At 46.4% G+C, this 12,536-nt stretch overlaps 1 protein-coding gene and 19 non-coding genes across 23 annotated transcripts in view; 19 read left to right on the top strand and 1 right to left on the bottom strand.

Annotated features, from left to right (window-relative positions):
- Window positions 1-12,536, bottom strand: part of zgc:113135 — a 1,020,739-nt gene that overhangs the window by 84,673 nt on the left and 923,530 nt on the right. The window lies entirely within an intron of this gene.
- Window positions 2,515-2,616, top strand: LOC137495091 (U6 spliceosomal RNA). Its single transcript, XR_015485193.1, has one exon. It is a non-coding gene; the product is annotated as a U6 spliceosomal RNA (small nuclear RNA).
- On the top strand, window positions 3,039-3,145 carry LOC137494544 (U6 spliceosomal RNA). Its single transcript, XR_015484949.1, has one exon. It is a non-coding gene; the product is annotated as a U6 spliceosomal RNA (small nuclear RNA).
- LOC141384272 (U6 spliceosomal RNA) lies at window positions 3,566-3,672 on the top strand. Its single transcript, XR_015484610.1, has one exon. It is a non-coding gene; the product is annotated as a U6 spliceosomal RNA (small nuclear RNA).
- On the top strand, window positions 4,096-4,202 carry LOC141382058 (U6 spliceosomal RNA). Its single transcript, XR_015485036.1, has one exon. It is a non-coding gene; the product is annotated as a U6 spliceosomal RNA (small nuclear RNA).
- LOC137494742 (U6 spliceosomal RNA) lies at window positions 4,625-4,731 on the top strand. The gene has a single exon (XR_015484948.1). It is a non-coding gene; the product is annotated as a U6 spliceosomal RNA (small nuclear RNA).
- LOC137494858 (U6 spliceosomal RNA) lies at window positions 5,152-5,258 on the top strand. The gene has a single exon (XR_015484813.1). It is a non-coding gene; the product is annotated as a U6 spliceosomal RNA (small nuclear RNA).
- LOC141382029 (U6 spliceosomal RNA) lies at window positions 5,682-5,788 on the top strand. Its single transcript, XR_015484922.1, has one exon. It is a non-coding gene; the product is annotated as a U6 spliceosomal RNA (small nuclear RNA).
- LOC141382057 (U6 spliceosomal RNA) lies at window positions 6,212-6,318 on the top strand. Its single transcript, XR_015485035.1, has one exon. It is a non-coding gene; the product is annotated as a U6 spliceosomal RNA (small nuclear RNA).
- LOC137494741 (U6 spliceosomal RNA) lies at window positions 6,742-6,848 on the top strand. Its single transcript, XR_015488713.1, has one exon. It is a non-coding gene; the product is annotated as a U6 spliceosomal RNA (small nuclear RNA).
- Window positions 7,269-7,375, top strand: LOC137494740 (U6 spliceosomal RNA). Its single transcript, XR_015484812.1, has one exon. It is a non-coding gene; the product is annotated as a U6 spliceosomal RNA (small nuclear RNA).
- On the top strand, window positions 7,799-7,905 carry LOC141384209 (U6 spliceosomal RNA). Its single transcript, XR_015484609.1, has one exon. It is a non-coding gene; the product is annotated as a U6 spliceosomal RNA (small nuclear RNA).
- On the top strand, window positions 8,324-8,430 carry LOC141382036 (U6 spliceosomal RNA). The gene has a single exon (XR_015484940.1). It is a non-coding gene; the product is annotated as a U6 spliceosomal RNA (small nuclear RNA).
- On the top strand, window positions 8,854-8,960 carry LOC137494955 (U6 spliceosomal RNA). The gene has a single exon (XR_015485046.1). It is a non-coding gene; the product is annotated as a U6 spliceosomal RNA (small nuclear RNA).
- LOC137494856 (U6 spliceosomal RNA) lies at window positions 9,381-9,487 on the top strand. The gene has a single exon (XR_015484810.1). It is a non-coding gene; the product is annotated as a U6 spliceosomal RNA (small nuclear RNA).
- Window positions 9,911-10,017, top strand: LOC137494738 (U6 spliceosomal RNA). Its single transcript, XR_015488702.1, has one exon. It is a non-coding gene; the product is annotated as a U6 spliceosomal RNA (small nuclear RNA).
- On the top strand, window positions 10,438-10,544 carry LOC137494736 (U6 spliceosomal RNA). The gene has a single exon (XR_015484809.1). It is a non-coding gene; the product is annotated as a U6 spliceosomal RNA (small nuclear RNA).
- LOC137494950 (U6 spliceosomal RNA) lies at window positions 10,968-11,074 on the top strand. Its single transcript, XR_015488690.1, has one exon. It is a non-coding gene; the product is annotated as a U6 spliceosomal RNA (small nuclear RNA).
- Window positions 11,493-11,599, top strand: LOC137494942 (U6 spliceosomal RNA). The gene has a single exon (XR_015487617.1). It is a non-coding gene; the product is annotated as a U6 spliceosomal RNA (small nuclear RNA).
- LOC137494735 (U6 spliceosomal RNA) lies at window positions 12,020-12,126 on the top strand. Its single transcript, XR_015485052.1, has one exon. It is a non-coding gene; the product is annotated as a U6 spliceosomal RNA (small nuclear RNA).

Genomic DNA, 12,536 nt, shown 5'->3' with positions numbered 1-12,536 from the left:
TATTTTACTTTTGCTTTCAGTTTGACGGCAGTCTTCGTGAGGAGCTGCCGTCCGTCCGTTTTGGTTTAGACACGGAGACTGCCGTCCCTGTTATTAATAAATATTTTAAAACTGCGTTGGTTCTCTGCCTCCTTCTTTCTAGCGGCCAAAGGGCCATGAACTTTATTACAGTGGTGCCGAAGCCCGGGAGAAGGAGGGACGCGTTGTCCAGATGCCCTTGCCGCTGAGAGAGGGGCGAGTGTTTGGGAGTTAACCAGAGTGGGGGAGAAACCTGTTCGTCTGCCCAGAGTGCCGGGGCGGCCTGAGGCTGGCGAGGAAAGGATCTGCCTGCTGCCGTCTCCCAGCATGGGGAGGAGCAGGAGACGCAGGGCTCACCACCGAAGGGGAAAGTGCTGAAGGGAGCCATCCCACAGAACCCGGGGGAGTTGCCGCGATCCACCATGATGCCAGAGCCTGCATCCATCCACGGAAGCGGAGCAGGAGACCAGAGATGCCGCCAGCCAGCCAGGAGAACCGCCGCCGGACGCCAGAAGACAGACGGGTGGATAGATTCCTCCACAGGGCTCTCAGCACGTCATCGCATCTCTCAGCTGGTGGAGGACCGAGTGGCAGCGTGTCTGGAGAACCGAACCCCAATTTTTTTTTTCATTTTCCTCTCTCCCCTTTCCTGGTGTACTCTGTCTTTCCTTTTTTTTCATCTCCTGTTCTCTCGGCCCATCTCATATAGGTCTCGCAGGGGCTGTGGCGCCAACCCCCCCATTGTCTCCGTGAGGAGCTGCCGTCCCTGTTATTAATAAATATTTTTAAACTACGTCGGTTCTCCGCCTCCTTCTTCCAGGCGGCCAAAGGGCCGTGAACTTTATTACAGAGACTTATAGTGAAGTCCAGTGTTGTAATGAGAAACTAAATCATTTGGTGATGAAAGGTTAGTAATTTCAGGAAGAGAGTTAATACTAGCAAAAAAAGGATTTTAAATTAATATGTTTTATGTTACGGAAGGAAATAGTACGGAGAGATTTGGTGGAAGAAAGAGAGAGTGCAAAATTAAATCAGAGGAGAAAATTATCCGTTATAGGGAGTTCCTCAGCAGAGAGGTCAATGGGTGAAACACCAGAGCAGCAGATGAGGTTGAGGGTGTGTCCTTTAGAGTGTGTGGGAACATTGACATGCTGTTGAAGTCCAAAGCTCTCAAGACAGGATATAAAATCACTTGTAAGGGAGTTATTAAAATTATCCACATGAATATTAAAATCTCCTAAAACCATAATATTAGGTGAGAGGGTGGTAATATGTGTTTAAAAGCAGCAAAGTCATTTAGAAATTCATTATTTAGTTTGGGTGGACGATAAATTATGGAAACATTTGTAGGTGTGGATCCAGAAAGTTTTGAAATCATAGATTCGAATGAAGGAATAATGTGAAAATGTTTTTAAAGGAAAATGAGAAAGATTTTCAAGAATGTGTTCTCAAAAATTTCTACATTTGTTTCAGAAACAAAGTGCATAAAAGACCAGTTTCAGAACAATTTTGGAAAAAAATATTTGTGGAAATAGACAAAGAGGGAATCTGGAAGAATTTAAAATGGAAATATTTAGATGCAAAAATTGAAACGTTGGATTATTTCATCAGACATAATGTTATTTTCACTGAAACAAAACTGGCACAAATTGGAAGCAGTGAGAATGCATTATGCAAAATATGTGGACTGGAAAATGAAGGTATTATGCATTTGTTTTTAAAATGTGTTGAATTTAATACATTTATGGCAAAGTTAAAAGAAAGTATTAAACAAATGATGAAAAGTAAAACTGATTGAGAAGGAGACAGAATGGTATAAAATATTTTTATTTGGTTTTAATTAGGGATGCACCGATATGGATTTTTTGGCTGATACCGATAACCTATAATTCTTCAGACTTGGAGGCCGATAGCCGATATGTATAGGCCGATAATAATAAATATTTTAAATTGTTATATTTTTATACAGCAAACTTCATAAAAGATTGAACTGCTCTTATGAACTGAATAGTCTATACTTGAAGCAAAAAAGATATGATTTCGAAATTGCAAGGTGTCAACATCGGATCGATAACGATAATCTTAAAAATAGCATTTATCGGACAATAACGATATGGGCGCCGATATATCGTGCATCCCTAGTTTTAATGGAAGTAAAACAAGAATTGCCTATTTGTTTCTATCAGTTGCAAGAACTGTAATTTGAGAAAGGAGAAACATTGTTAAAAATAAACATGCTAAAATGGAGTTATGGACAATGTATAAAAGAAACTGGAAAACTATATTAAAACTGTGGAACAATATTTTAGAATGGAAGAAAAAGAGACTGAATTTTACAAAACGTTTATGTTGAATACTCCTTATATTACGTACTCACTAGATGGTTTGAAAATAGATTTGCCAGAATGATTATGCTTGTTGTTTTCCTGTTTTGAAACCAACATAATGTCATAAGGAATGTTTGTAAATGATATTTTTATATGCTTCTGAACTGATGTTTTGAAAAAAAAAAAACATATACTTGGATCGATACAGAGAATATTAGCATGGCCCCTGCGAAAGGATGACACGCAAATCCGTGAAGCGCTCCATATTGCTGTTTTAGTGCGTGGGTAAAAGTACAGAAATGAAAAAAGACAAAAGGCTTTTCACGATTCCAAATGGTGCATGAGGATGGGTTTAGCAAATCGTGGGAGGTGCTACTGGGTCAACTGGAAAGTCTACATGCATGGTGAAAACGAATGTGGGATGCTTTGATCGTTTGTTTTGTTGTGCAACCAATGCACTTCCAAAGCCTTTGCTTTAGTGGGACTTTACCATAGGCTAACCTGACACTCTAATTTCCCCAGTCTTTAAACTTGGTGACCTACTGCATCAATCAGTGTGCCTAGCACTGACAGGACCAAAGCTCTGTAGTGCACGGCATACAAGTGGGAACATGGCTCTCCAGGTCCCACCACCTTGGAGGAACATTGCTGGGACTCGAGGCGTACATATGCCCTGAGCCTGACTGCTGATCTGTGCTCCCTACGGTGGCACATATACTAAAATTGGATCGATACAGAGAAGATTAGCATGGCCCCTGCGAAAGGATGACACGCAAATCCGTGAAGCTCTCCATATTGCTTTTTTAGTGCGTGGGTAAAAGTACAGAAATGCAAAAAGACAAAAGGCTTTTCACGATTCCAAATGGTGCATGAGGATGGGTTTAGCAAATCGTGGGAGGTGCTGCTGGGTCAACTGGAAAGTCTACATGCATGGTGAAAACGAATGTGGGACGCTTTGATCGTTTGTTTTGTTGTGCTAATGCACTTCCAAAGCCCTTGCTTTAGTGGGACTTTGCCATAGGCTATCCTGACACTCTAATTTCCCCCTGTCCATAAACTTGGTGACCTACTGCATCAATCAGTGTGCCTAGCACTGACAGGGCCAAAGCTCTGTAGTGCACGGCATACAAGTGGGAACATGGCTCTCCAGGTCCCACCACCTTGGAGGAACATTGCTGGGACTCGAGGCGTACATATGCCCTGAGCCTGTCCACTCGTCCGTGCTCGCTACGGTGGCACATATACTAAAATTGGATCGATACAGAGAAGATTAGCATGGCCCCTGCGAAAGGATGACACGCAAATCCGTGAAGCGCTCCATATTGCTGTTTTAGTGCGTGGGTAAAAGTACAGAAATGCAAAAAGACAAAAGGCTTTTCACGATTCCAAATGGTGCATGAGGATGGGTTTAGCAAATCGTGGGAGGTGTTGCTGGGTCAACTGGAAAGTGTGCATGCATGGTGAAAACGAATGTGGGATGCTTTGATCATTTGTTTTGTTGTGCAACCAATGCACTTCCAAAGCCCTTGCTTTACTGGGACTTTGCCATAGGCTATCCTGACACTCTAATTTCCCCCTGTCCATAAACTTGGTGACCTACTGCATCAATCAGTGTGCCTAGCACTGACAGGGCCAAAGCTCTGTAGTGCACGGCATACAAGTGGGAACATGGCTCTCCAGGTCCCACCACCTTGGAGGAACATTGCTGGGACTCGAGGCGTACATATGCCCTGAGACTGTCCACTCGTCCGCGCTTGCTACGGTGGCACATATACTAAAATTGGATCGATACAGAGAAGATTAGCATGGCCCCTGCGAAAGGATGACACGCAAATCCGTGAAGCGCTCCATATTGCTGTTTTAGTGCGTGGGTAAAAGTACAGAAATGAAAAAAGACAAAAGGCTTTTCACGATTCCAAATGGTGCATGAGGATGGGTTTAGCAAATCGTGGGAGGTGCTACTGGGTCAACTGGAAAGTCTACATGCATGGTGAAAACGAATGTGGGATGCTTTGATCGTTTGTTTTGTTGTGCAACCAATGCACTTCCAAAGCCTTTGCTTTAGTGGGACTTTACCATAGGCTAACCTGACACTCTAATTTCCCCAGTCTTTAAACTTGGTGACCTACTGCATCAATCAGTGTGCCTAGCACTGACAGGACCAAAGCTCTGTAGTGCACGGCATACAAGTGGGAACATGGCTCTCCAGGTCCCACCACCTTGGAGGAACATTGCTGGGACTCGAGGCCTACATATGCCCTGAGCCTGACTGCTGATCTGTGCTCCCTACGGTGGCACATATACTAAAATTGGATCGATACAGAGAAGATTAGCATGGCCCCTGCGAAAGGATGACACGCAAATCCGTGAAGCTCTCCATATTGCTTTTTTAGTGCGTGGGTAAAAGTACAGAAATGCAAAAAGACAAAAGGCTTTTCACGATTCCAAATGGTGCATGAGGATGGGTTTAGCAAATCGTGGGAGGTGCTGCTGGGTCAACTGGAAAGTCTACATGCATGGTGAAAACGAATGTGGGACGCTTTGATCGTTTGTTTTGTTGTGCTAATGCACTTCCAAAGCCCTTGCTTTAGTGGGACTTTGCCATAGGCTATCCTGACACTCTAATTTCCCCCTGTCCATAAACTTGGTGACCTACTGCATCAATCAGTGTGCCTAGCACTGACAGGGCCAAAGCTCTGTAGTGCACGGCATAGAAGTGGGAACATGGCTCTTCGGGTCCCACCACCTTGAAGGAACATTGCTGGGACTCGAGGCGTACATATGCCCTGAGCCTGACCGCTGGTCTGTGCTTGCTACGGTGGCACATATACTAAAATTGGATCGATACAGAGAAGATTAGCATGGCCCCTGCGAAAGGATGACACGCAAATCCGTGAAGCGCTCCATATTGCTGTTTTAGTGCGTGGGTAAAAGTACAGAAATGAAAAAAGACAAAAGGCTTTTCACGATTCCAAATGGTGCATGAGGATGGGTTTAGCAAATCGTGGGAGGTGCTGCTGGGTCAACTGGAAAGTCTACATGCATGGTGAAAACGAATGTGGGATGCTTTGATCGTTTGCTTTGTTGTGCAACCAATGCACTTCCAAAGCCCTTGCTTTACTGGGACTTTGCCATAGGCTATCCTGACACTCTAATTTCCCCCTGTCCATAAACTTGGTGACCTACTGCATCAATCAGTGTGCCTAGCACTGACAGGGCCAAAGCTCTGTAGTGCACGGCATACAAGTGGGAACATGGCTCTCCAGGTCCCACCACCTTGGAGGAACATTGCTGGGACTCGAGGCGTACATATGCCCTGAGCCTGTCCACTCGTCCGTGCTCGCTACGGTGGCACATATACTAAAATTGGATCGATACAGAGAAGATTAGCATGGCCCCTGCGAAAGGATGACACGCAAATCCGTGAAGCGCTCAATATTGCTGTTTTAGTGCGTGGGTAAAAGTACAGAAATGCAAAAAGACAAAAGGCTTTTCACGATTCCAAATGGTGCATGAGGATGGGTTTAGCAAATCGTGGGAGGTGTTGCTGGGTCAACTGGAAAGTGTACATGCATGGTGAAAACGAATGTGGGATGCTTTGATCATTTGTTTTGTTGTGCAACCAATGCACTTCCAAAGCCCTTGCTTTACTGGGACTTTGCCATAGGCTATCCTGACACTCTAATTTCCCCCTGTCCATAAACTTGGTGACCTACTGCATCAATCAGTGTGCCTAGCACTGACAGGGCCAAAGCTCTGTAGTGCACGGCATACAAGTGGGAACATGGCTCTCCAGGTCCCACCACCTTGGAGGAACATTGCTGGGACTCGAGGCGTACATATGCCCTGAGACTGTCCACTCGTCCGCGCTTGCTACGGTGGCACATATACTAAAATTGGATCGATACAGAGAAGATTAGCATGGCCCCTGCGAAAGGATGACACGCAAATCCGTGAAGCGCTCCATATTGCTGTTTTAGTGCGTGGGTAAAAGTACAGAAATGAAAAAAGACAAAAGGCTTTTCACGATTCCAAATGGTGCATGAGGATGGGTTTAGCAAATCGTGGGAGGTGCTGCTGGGTCAACTGGAAAGTCTACATGCATGGTGAAAACGAATGTGGGATGCTTTGATCATTTGTTTTGTTGTGCAACCAATGCACTTCCAAAGCCCTTGCTTTACTGGGACTTTGCCATAGGCTATCCTGACACTCTAATTTCCCCCTGTCCATAAACTTGGTGACCTACTGCATCAATCAGTGTGCCTAGCACTGACAGGGCCAAAGCTCTGTAGTGCACGGCATACAAGTGGGAACATGGCTCTCCAGGTCCCACCACCTTGGAGGAACATTGCTGGGACTCGAGGCGTACATATGCCCTGAGCCTGACTGCTGATCTGTGCTCGCTACGGTGGCACATATACTAAAATTGGATCGATACAGAGAAGATTAGCATGGCCCCTGCGAAAGGATGACACGCAAATCCGTGAAGCGCTCCATATTGCTTTTTTAGTGCGTGGGTAAAAGTACAGAAATGAAAAAAGACAAAAGGCTTTTCACGATTCCAAATGGTGCATGAGGATGGGTTTAGCAAATCGTGGGAGGTGCTGCTGGGTCAACTGGAAAGTCTACATGCATGGTGAAAACGAATGTGGGATGCTTTGATCGTTTGTTTTGTTGTGCTAATGCACTTCCAAAGCCCTTGCTTTAGTTGGACTTTGCCATAGGCTATCCTGACACTCTAATTTCCCCCTGTCCATAAACTTGGTGACCTACTGCATCAATCTGTGTGCCTAGCACTGACAGGGCCAAAGCTCTGTAGTGCACGGCATACAAGTGGGAACATGGCTCTTCGGGTCCCACCACCTTGGAGGAACATTGCTGGGACTCGAGGCGTACATATGCCCTGAGCCTGACCACTGGTCTGTGCTTGCTACGGTGGCACATATACTAAAATTGGATCGATACAGAGAAGATTAGCATGGCCCCTGCGAAAGGATGACACGCAAATCCGTGAAGCGCTCCATATTGCTGTTTTAGTGCGTGGGTAAAAGTACAGAAATGAAAAAAGACAAAAGGCTTTTCACGATTCCAAATGGTGCATGAGGATGGGTTTAGCAAATCGTGGGAGGTGCTGCTGGGTCAACTGGAAAGTCTACATGCATGGTGAAAACGAATGTGGGATGCTTTGATCGTTTGCTTTGTTGTGCAACCAATGCACTTCCAAAGCCCTTGCTTTACTGGGACTTTGCCATAGGCTATCCTGACACTCTAATTTCCCCCTGTCCATAAACTTGGTGACCTACTGCATCAATCAGTGTGCCTAGCACTGACAGGGCCAAAGCTCTGTAGTGCACGGCATACAAGTGGGAACATGGCTCTCCAGGTCCCACCACCTTGGAGGAACATTGCTGGGACTCGAGGCGTACATATGCCCTGAGCCTGTCCACTCGTCCGTGCTCGCTACGGTGGCACATATACTAAAATTGGATCGATACAGAGAAGATTAGCATGGCCCCTGCGAAAGGATGACACGCAAATCCGTGAAGCGCTCCATATTGCTTTTTTAATGCGTGGGTAAAAGTACAGAAATGAAAAAAGACAAAAGGCTTTTCACGTTTCCAAATGGTGCATGAGGATGGGTTTAGCAAATCGTGGGAGGTGCTGCTGGGTCAACTGGAAAGTCTACATGCATGGTGACAACGAATGTGGGATGCTTTGATCATATGTTTTGTTGTGCTAATGCACTTCCAAAGCCCTTGCTTTAGTGGGATTGCCATAGGCTATCCTGACACTCTAAATTCCCCCCGTCCATAAACTTGGTGACCTACTGCATCAATCAGTGTGCCTAGCACTGACAGGGCCAAAGCTCTGTAGTGCACGGCATACAAGTGGGAACATGGCTCTCCAGGTCCCACCACCTTGGAGGAACATTGCTGGGACTCGAGGCGTACATATGCCCTGAGCCTGTCCACTCGTCCGTGCTCGCTACGGTGGCACATATACTAAAATTGGATTGATACAGAGAAGATTAGCATGGCCCCTGCGAAAGGATGACACGCAAATCCGTGAAGCGCTCCATATTGCTGTTTTAGTGCGTGGGTAAAAGTACAGAAATGCAAAAAGACAAAAGGCTTTTCACGATTCCAAATGGTGCATGAGGATGGGTTTAGCAAATCGTGGGAGGTGCTGCTGGGTCAACTGGAAAGTCTACATGCATGGTGAAAACGAATGTGGGATGCTTTGATCATTTGTTTTGTTGTGCAACCAATGCACTTTCAAAGCCCTTGCTTTACTGGGACTTTGCCATAGGCTATCCTGACACTCTAATTTCCCCCTGTCCATAAACTTGGTGACCTACTGCATCAATCAGTGTGCCTAGCACTGACAGGGCCAAAGCTCTGTAGTGCACGGCATACAAGTGGGAACATGGCTCTCCAGGTCCCACCACCTTGGAGGAACATTGCTGGGACTCGAGGCGTACATATGCCCTGAGCCTGACTGCTGATCTGTGATCGCTACGGTGGCACATATACTAAAATTGGATCGATACAGAGAAGATTAGCATGGCCCCTGCGAAAGGATGACACGCAAATCCGTGAAGCGCTCCATATTGCTGTTTTAGTGCGTGGGTAAAAGTACAGAAATGAAAAAAGACAAAAGGCTTTTCACGATTCCAAATGGTGCATGAGGATGGGTTTAGCAAATCGTGGGAGGTGCTGCTGGGTCAACTGGAAAGTCTACATGCATGGTGAAAACGAATGTGGGATGCTTTGATCGTTTGTTTTGTTGTGCTAATGCACTTCCAAAGCCCTTGCTTTAGTGGGACTTTGCCATAGGCTATCCTGACACTCTAATTTCCCCCTGTCCATAAACTTGGTGACCTACTGCATCAATCAGTGTGCCTAGCACTGACAGGGCCAAAGCTCTGTAGTGCACGGCATACAAGTGGGAACATGGCTCTTCGGGTCCCACCACCTTGAAGGAACATTGCTGGGACTCGAGGCGTACATATGCCCTGAGCCTGACCGCTGGTCTGTGCTTGCTACGGTGGCACATATACTAAAATTGGATCGATACAGAGAAGATTAGCATGGCCCCTGCGAAAGGATGACACGCAAATCCGTGAAGCGCTCCATATTGCTGTTTTAGTGCGTGGGTAAAAGTACAGAAATGCAAAAAGACAAAAGGCTTTTCACGATTCCAAATGGTGCATGAGGATGGGTTTAGCAAATCGTGGGAGGTGCTGCTCGGTCAACTGGAAAGTCTACATGCATGGTGAAAACGAATGTGGTATGCTTTGATCATTTGTTTTGTTGTGCAACCAATGCACTTCCAAAGCCCTTGCTTTACTGGGACTTTGCCATAGGCTATCCTGACACTCTAATTTCCCCCTGTCCATAAACTTGGTGACCTACTGCATCAATCAGTGTGCCTAGCACTGACAGGGCCAAAGCTCTGTAGTGCACGGCATACAAGTGGGAACATGGCTCTCCAGGTCCCACCACCTTGGAGGAACATTGCTGGGACTCGAGGCGTACATATGCCCTGAGCCTGACTGCTGATCTGTGCTCGCTACGGTGGCACATATACTAAAATTGGATCGATACAGAGAAGATTAGCATGGCCCCTGCGAAAGGATGACACGCAAATCCGTGAAGCGCTCCATATTGCTGTTTTAGTGCGTGGGTAAAAGTACAGAAATGCAAAAAGACAAAAGGCTTTTCACGATTCCAAATGGTGCATGAGGATGGGTTTAGCAAATCGTGGGAGGTGCTGCTGGGTCAACTGGAAAGTCTACATGCATGGTGAAAACGAATGTGGGATGCTTTGATCGTTTGTTTTGTTGTGATAATGCACTTCCAAAGCCCTTGCTTTAGTGGGACTTTGCCATAGGCTATCCTGACACTCTAATTTCCCCCTGTCCATAAACTTGGTGACCTACTGCATCAATCAGTGTGCCTAGCACTGACAGGGCCAAAGCTCTGTAGTGCACGGCATACAAGTGGGAACATGGCTCTTCGGGTCCCACCACCTTGAAGGAACATTGCTGGGACTCGAGGCGTACATATGCCCTGAGCCTGACTGCTGGTCTGTGCTTGCTACGGTGGCACATATACTAAAATTGGATCGATACAGAGAAGATTAGCATGGCCCCTGCGAAAGGATGACACGCAAATCCGTGAAGCGCTCCATATTGCTGTTTTAGTGCGTGGGTAAAAGTACAGAAATGAAAAAAGACAAAAGGCTTTTCACGATTCCAAATGGTGCATGAGGATGGGTTTAGCAAATCGTGGGAGGTGCTGCTGGGTCAACTGGAAAGTCTACATGCATGGTGAAAACGAATGTGAGATGCTTTGATCGTTTGCTTTGTTGTGCAACCAATGCACTTCCAAAGCCCTTGCTTTACTGGGACTTTGCCATAGGCTATCCTGACACTCTAATTTCCCCCCGTCCATAAACTTGGTGACCTACTGCATCAATCAGTGTGCCTAGCACTGACAGGGCCAAAGCTCTGTAGTGCACGGCATACAAGTGGGAACATGGCTCTCCAGGTCCCACCACCTTGGAGGAACATTGCTGGGACTCGAGGCGTACATATGCCCTGAGCCTGACTGCTGATCTGTGCTCGCTACGGTGGCACATATACTAAAATTGGATCGATACAGAGAAGATTAGCATGGCCCCTGCGAAAGGATGACACGCAAATCCGTGAAGCGCTCCATATTGCTTTTTTAGTGCGTGGGTAAAAGTACAGAAATGCAAAAAGACAAAAGGCTTTTCACGATTCCAAATGGTGCATGAGGATGGGTTTAGCAAATCGTGGGAGGTGCTGCTGGGTCAACTGGAAAGTCTACATGCATGGTGACAACGAATGTGGGATGCTTTGATCATATGTTTTGTTGTGCTAATGCACTTCCAAAGCCCTTGCTTTAGTGGGATTGCCATAGGCTATCCTGACACTCTAAATTCCCCCCGTCCATAAACTTGGTGACCTACTGCATCAATCAGTGTGCCTAGCACTGACAGGGCCAAAGCTCTGTAGTGCACGGCATACAAGTGGGAACATGGCTCTCCAGGTCCCACCACCTTGGAGGAACATTGCTGGGACTCGAGGCGTACATATGCCCTGAGCCTGTCCACTCGTCCGTGCTCGCTACGGTGGCACATATACTAAAATTGGATCGATACAGAGAAGATTAGCATGGCCCCTGCGAAAGGATGACACGCAAATCCGTGAAGCGCTCCATATTGTTGTTTTAGTGCGTGGGTAAAAGTACAGAAATGAAAAAAGACAAAAGGCTTTTCACGATTCCAAATGGTGCATGAGGATGGGTTTAGCAAATCGTGGGAGGTGCTGCTGGGTCAACTGGAAAGTCTACATGCATGGTGAAAACGAATGTGGGATGCTTTGATCGTTTGTTTTGTTGTGCTAATGCACTTCCAAAGCCCTAGCTTTAGTGGGACTTTGCCATAGGCTATCCTGACACTCTAATTTCCCCCTGTCCATAAACTTGGTGACCTACTGCATCAATCAGTGTGCCTAGCACTGACAGGGCCAAAGCTCTGTAGTGCACGGCATACAAGTGGGAACATGGCTCTTCGGGTCCCACCACCTTGAAGGAACATTGCTGGGACTCGAGGCGTACATATGCCCTGAGCCTGACCGCTGGTCTGTGCTTGCTACGGTGGCACATATACTAAAATTGGATCGATACAGAGAAGATTAGCATGGCCCCTGCGAAAGGGTGACACGCAAATCCGTGAAGCGCTCCATATTGCTGTTTTAGTGCGTGGGTAAAAGTACAGAAATGAAAAAAGACAAAAGGCTTTTCACGATTCCAAATGGTGCATGAGGATGGGTTTAGCAAATCGTGGGAGGTGCTGCTGGGTCAACTGGAAAGTCTACATGCATGGTGAAAACGAATGTGAGATGCTTTGATCGTTTGCTTTGTTGTGCAACCAATGCACTTCCAAAGCCCTTGCTTTAGTGGGACTTTGCCATAGGCTATCCTGACACTCTAATTTCCCCCCGTCCATAAACTTGGTGACCTACTGCATCAATCAGTGTGCCTAGCACTGACAGGGCCAAAGCTCTGTAGTGCACGGCATACAAGTGGGAACATGGCTCTCCAGGTCCCACCACCTTGGAGGAACATTGCTGGGACTCGAGGCGTACATATGCCCTGAGCC

Source organism: Danio rerio, chromosome 4, assembly GCF_052040795.2.
Source record: "Danio rerio strain M-AB ecotype USA chromosome 4, GRCz13ab, whole genome shotgun sequence".
Lineage (NCBI taxonomy): Eukaryota > Metazoa > Chordata > Actinopteri > Cypriniformes > Danionidae > Danio > Danio rerio.
This window is presented reverse-complemented; position numbering and strand designations above follow the sequence as displayed.